Here is a 6,300-nt window from a genome sequence, read left to right as displayed (position 1 = left end):
TATATATATATATATATATATATATATATATATAAAGAGAGAGAGAGAGAAAGCAATTGGCAAAATACTAATTGGTGAATATAATCTAGATACAGAAACGTATTCTCTATATTATCCTTGAAAGTTTTTGTGTATTTGAATTTTTTTTTTCAAAATAAAACATTGATCAGGGAGTGAGGCAGAGATATCTATCAGCCCTCCAGGAAAAGGTAGCTGAATCAGAGTAAGCAACAAGATATAAAAACTTTGGCTATATGTAAACATGAGATGATAGATTACACAAATCCCTTTATAGAGGAACAAGAAAAAGAGGGACAGCAAGCTAAGCTCTGCTTCTGGAAATAAACTAAGAAATTAATTCATAAGACCAGCTTGTTAGGAAAGACCACCACATATCTCCAAGACTTGTTCTTTTGAGAGTTAAGATAGCAATAGCTATACATCATGGATATGAACAGATTGCAGAGGGAGGAAGAGAGCTGGGGAGACTGAGAACATCTAAGCATCTAATTAAGGTGAACTGGAAGCAACCTTAGAGAAAGAAACAAAAGGAGAATATAGTTTAATAAGAAAAAACAAATTTTTTGTGTTAAATCAAAACCTCTGATACTAAGAAGACTTTGAAAATAAAGAATTTATTGAGCAGTTCAGATGCTAGCTAAAAGGTGGAAGGACTAGTCATAAGACAAATTCCCTAAGCCATCAGCAGCATGGCCAGATAGCAATTGGAAAAAAATGCCCACCAGAACTAACCAGAGTATTTTAGTGAAATTCTGGGGGTAAGAAACATAAATTGTTTACATTGAAACAAAATTGGCTATAGTAAGGAGGCGCTGAGCATTGTGAAGTGGGCAAAGTCCTGGGATAGGAGTTAAGTACATATAGAAAAGTTTTGCTACTTTCTTGTTGGTTCCAAAACCAGAACGCTATGTGTCCTTGATGGTAATCTCTGGCGGGTTGAAAAGGAATGTGTAGCAGGTTTTTTTGTTTGTTTGTTTTTCTGTGATGACTTAGCTTGAACTATGAGTTCAGATGACCTTCTCTTATCTCTTTTTTCCCTACATTCTCTGACCTGTAACCTAATTTTAAGAAAGACAATGTGTGAACTGCTTTCTCAGTATCAAAAAAGGAAAGACACAAAAACCAAGGTTGGCTCTGTTACATTCAGCCCTCATTTAGTGAGGGATAAAAACAGTGATCAGAAGCCCCAGGAAAGTAATCAGAGAGTGAATGAAAGGAATTAACAATGGTAGAAATAGATTATCAGATGGCATGAAAATGTGAGAAGGATGGAAAGGAGTTAAAAAAAATCCAAAGTAAGAGTACCGTATTCTGGGGCTGTGGTTGTAGCTCAGTGGTAGAGCACTTGCCTAGCACATATGAGTCATTGGGTTGGATCCTCAGCACTGTGTAACAATACATAAATAAAATAAAGTTGTAGATGTCCATCTGCAACTAAAAAAAGGTTTTTAAAAAGGAGTATCGTATTCTGTATTTACACAAGGGCTAAAGGTGAAGCTAGATTCTGATTAGAATTGCATCAGGGCTCTAATAGAGTATTCTCTTGGAATTTGCCCCACTCCAAAGAGCCACAATTTCCTCCACAGGTGGAGTTCATCTCTAACATCATCTTAAAACTGATAAGAGCAAGGCACAGTGACATGGCACACACCTGTTGTCCCAGCAACTCTGGAGGCTGAGGCAGGAGGATCACAAGTTTGAGGCCAGCCTCAGCAGTTTAGCAAGGCCCTAGGTAACTTAGACCCTGTCTTTAAATTAAAAGAAATAATAAAACAGGCTGGGAATGTGACTCAATGGTTAAGCTCCTTTGGGTTCAATCCCTGGTATTGAATCAAAACAAAACAAACTGATATGAAAATGTTCTCAACAAGTCAAGTTTATTTTTGTCTTGGAGAATTGTGCTATTGCAGACTAAAGATTTCCCAAAGATATGCCAACTTCACAGGGCTATTTAATGATTGTTGAATGTGACATCGTTCTATATGGTATTCCGGAATTATCTTTTTAAGGGATAGGAGCAATTCTTTAAATAGGGAGACCAGAAAGGAGGCAGTTGCTCCTAGGTTCAATCCCTAGTATCAAAACAACAATAACAAAAACATTATTGGCACTCAGAGAGAGTCTGGCTTGGGGCATTACTTGAATCCCAGTTATCATTAACTTAGAGAGAATCTCCAGAGAGAGATTTTTGGGTATGATGAGAGAAGAACTAAGAAAGATGCTATCTATATTTCAAAGTGAGACATTTAGGTGGAAAACTCAAAGATAATTCAGATAAAATAGTATAGCACTTGGGAGGGGGGTGTAGCTCAATGATTGAGCTTATGTTAGCATGTGTGAGACCCTAGGTTTAATCCCCATCATATACACAAAATAGTATGGAACTCAAGAGAGGAGAGGAGAGGAGAGGAGAGGAGAGGAGGGGAAGGGAGGGGAGAACAGGGGAAAAAGGAAGGAAGGAAAAAAAGAATGAAAGGGAGAGAAAGAAGAAAGAAAAGAACATGTCCAGTTGTTTGTGGGGAGAGCTGGACAACTCTGAATACACTGAAGCCACCACCCCACACACTTCCAGGGTGGAGTAGACCACGTGGGAGTCAAAAGCTCAAGAAAGCAGGCTCCCGCTCTCCTTAACTGCTGGCCACCACTGCAAATGCTGCCCCTCAGGACGTCCCCTGGGGCTGGCCCCTGCCACCAGGCCAGCCCAGCCTCTGCTGTGCGTGGAGCTCCTCCGGGATCCCTGACAGCCCTGTGACCCGGGTGTGCCCAGAGCTCCCAGTGCTGCGCTTTCATCCAGGTGAGACACACGGTCACATTAAGCCGCAGTGAGCGCACAGCTCTGTGCAAGAGAGGCACCCCTATTTCTATGTGCTTGCATCTTGTAAGACTGAGACCCTCTGACCATGAACCAGCTCCTGGTCACCCTCCCCAAGCCGCAAGACTCTCGCGCTGTTCTGTCTCCATGCCCCAGACTGGGCCTCTGCCCATGGAGGCTGCTCAGTGACTGGACCACTGCATGCAGTTGTGCAGGTCACAACCTGTACACACAGCCCTGCCTTGACCCTGAGGGCCCTCGAGCTTCCCAAATCCACGGGGCCCCCAGGTGTGCTCTGCGAATCCCCAAGAAAGAACACAATTTAGAGGCAGCCGCGGACTAAGGCGGTATCCTCCAGGGAGCGGATGCAGATTGCCTGGGGAGGAGGAAGGCTGCTTAAAGGCGCCTGTTTCCCTTGGGGGGGGGGGGCGTGAAAGTGCTCCTGATTAGACAGGGTGCTGAGGCCCAGCCCCTGGACCGCACACTGGGACACAGTGGAGATGGTGGCTTTCATGCTCCGTGTATTTCACCCCAGTCAACGAGGTGGGCGCCCTGGCCTGTTGCCCGGCTCTGGGCAGCCTCAGCCCCCAGGGCCCTCCTGTATTCCAAGAGCAGATCAGGACCACTCGCGCCCCACACCCTGGGCCTGGACCTGGCTCCTCTGGCTCCCACCCTCCTCCTCACCCTGGGTCTGGGCCACCCAGCTGAGGACACTTCGTTCCAGGGGCATCGGCACCTGGTGTTTTACTCAAATAAATGGTTACTGGTGGCTGAAGTTCCCGTGGCAGCCGCTCTTCTGCCGGGAAGACGTTCAGATGAATGGGGTGGGGTGGGTCCCCCAAGCTGCCTCCCCACAGGCAGCTATGCAGGCTCATCCCTGCAGGACAAGCCGGACTGGGCAGAGGCTGAAGTCCTGCCCTGGATCCCTGGGTCCCGCCCCAGCATCCCCAGGGGACTGGTGTGGGCTTCCAGGACCTCCTCATCTGGGGCCTGGGTACGCGGATCTTGCAACGAAGGCTAGGAAATCACAGCTTCCAGGCACTTTGCCGCATCCCTGGGGAAAGAAGGCATTAGAGGACCAGTCCTGGGTTCAAGTCTCTTACCAGCTGTTCTCTTGGGCGGGTTACTTAACTTCTCTGTGCCTGTTTCCTTCTGTGTAAAACGCAGATTAAAATACCTTTCAGGGGCTGGGGTTATGGCTCAGTGGTAGAGCACTTGCCTAGGTTGAGTGAGGCCCTGGGTTCAATCCTCAGCACCACATAAACAACAACCAAACAGGCTGGGGATATAGTCAGTTGGTGGAGTGCCTGTCTTGCATCACAAGGACCTGGGTTCAATCCCCAGCACCACACAAAAAATAAAATAATATAATAAAATAAATAAAATAAAATAATAATTTTAAAAAACCTGAAAACTAGTCATGGAACATAAAATTAAGCATTTTTAAGATTTTTTTTTTTTTTTACTGAGGATTGAACCCAGGGGACTTTACCACTGACCCACACCCCTAGTGCTTTTTAATTTTTATTTCAACACAGGGTCTTGCTAAATTGCTGAGGCTGGCATCTAATTTGTGACCTCCTGCCTCTCAGCCTCTGCACCCCTGAGCTGGGCTTAAAACGAACCATTTTAGTGTATTCAGTCTGGTGGTATTTAGTAGAAACACCATGCACAACCACCACCTCTATCAAGTTCAAAAACGTGTTCATAACTATAGGAGATGTTTTGATGATTAAATGAATTAGTGCTTCTAAAACGGCGCCTGGAACAGTAAATGCAAATGAGGACTCGGTCGAAGGTGGGCCGCTGGGGGTGGTGCAGCGCTGGCTTAGACCGCAGGAAGATCTGGGTTTGGTCCTCAACACCACGAAAAGGGGGGGACGGGGAGGATTAATTAACTGTAGAAGCGGGTAAGAATAGGAGACACACGTGGTAGGTGCCGGTGACATTATTTATTTGTTCCCTTGGTCTGGAGGAAGAGGAAGTGAAGTTCTCCTCCCCCCTGCGGGTCCCATTTTCTGCGTGGAGCGCTCGGTGTCCAGTCCCCGCACCAGCCCCCGCTCCCGCCCCGCAGAGTCAATCCTCCCGTGTTGGGGCAGAGGAGGCGCCCACTTGCCTTTTGTGCTCGCGACACCAGCTAACACTGTTGATGTACACCGCGAGCCTTGCACCGAGCCCTCCCGCAGAGCACGGGGAGGAGCCCCGCCAGCCAAGTCACTTGTGGCTGCTCCCGACGCCATGGGCTGTCATTTGCCGCCACCTTGTGGCGGCGAGGGGAACTCTGCGTCCCATTTCCATCCCTGATAACCCAGAGGGCACGGAGCACCTGCTGCCTGCACGGTCCCCAGTTAAGATCCTGAAGACTCGCTTGCAAATGAGGCAGCCACAGCCCCGCCTTCAGGGAGCTCACAGTCTCCGGAGAGAGACCGCCAGAAACCAAGACGAATGAGTGGACACAAGGACTAGAATGGGATGCCGGCTGGGCAGGGAACAGGAGCAGCTCACTGCAGGGACAGCCGAGACGTCCGGAGGGCTGTCCGCCTGCCTCCGTGGGAGGCAGGTCTGATTCCCCCACAGGGACGGACCAGTTCATCCAGGGCCGGCGCAGAGGAGCTGCTGGGTGACACAGCGATCCAGAGCCAGCGTCTGGGCTCCTGCAGGCCAAACAGATGAGGAGTGGAGAGGCAGGACTCAGCAGGGGAGAGCTGGGCCTCCGCGAGTCCCGGTGGGCTGAAGGGTTCGGATGTGAGCTAAAATGAGGGGGTGGGCAGATGTCGCCTTCCTAGGATGGTCCTGATCCGCCTTGTTCTAAACCTCCCTCCGCTGGTTTCTTGAAGCCCCTCCCCACTTATTTTTCTCCCTTTGGCATTTTTCACCACCTACTTCTTTGCCTTATTTATTTAATGTCTGTCTCCCCTATGGAATGAAGACCCACGAGGGCAAGGAAGTCTGGTGTGTTCTCTGGTGACTCTTCAGCGCCTGCAGGGCCCGACGCAGAGCGGGGGCTTTGTGGACACGTGCAGAACGCCTGGAGGGGCCTCCTGGGCACGGCCAGGTGGAGGAAGGAGCGGGGCTCCAGCCCAGGGCTGCGGGATGAAGCCGAGGTTAACCTGAGCGAGGGACGATGCACCTGCACTGATGGGCTGAAGTACACTGCGCCAGAGGCACTGGCCCGGCGGGGCGCAGAGCCCACCTGGGGGCAGGGACCTCCCAGCCGCACGGCGGTTCCCGAGGCTGGGCGCCTTAGGGGCGGGACGAGAACACAGGGCCGTCCGGAGGCGTGGCCAATCCGGAGGAAGGGTCGGGATGAGGGCGTGGTCAAGCAAGGGACATGCAAAGTGAGGGCGGGGCTAAGAGGGGAGGGAGGAATCCGTCCTGGGGCGGGGCCAGTAAGTGAGGAAGGTAAACCTGGGCGGGGCCCTGGCAGGCGGCGTGGGCGGGGCCAGGGCGTGGGCGGGGCCAGCCCT

The sequence above is a fragment of the Marmota marmota genome, unplaced genomic scaffold (genome assembly GCF_001458135.2).
Source record: "Marmota marmota marmota unplaced genomic scaffold, marMar, whole genome shotgun sequence".
NCBI lineage: Eukaryota > Metazoa > Chordata > Mammalia > Rodentia > Sciuridae > Marmota > Marmota marmota.
This window is presented reverse-complemented; position numbering follows the sequence as displayed.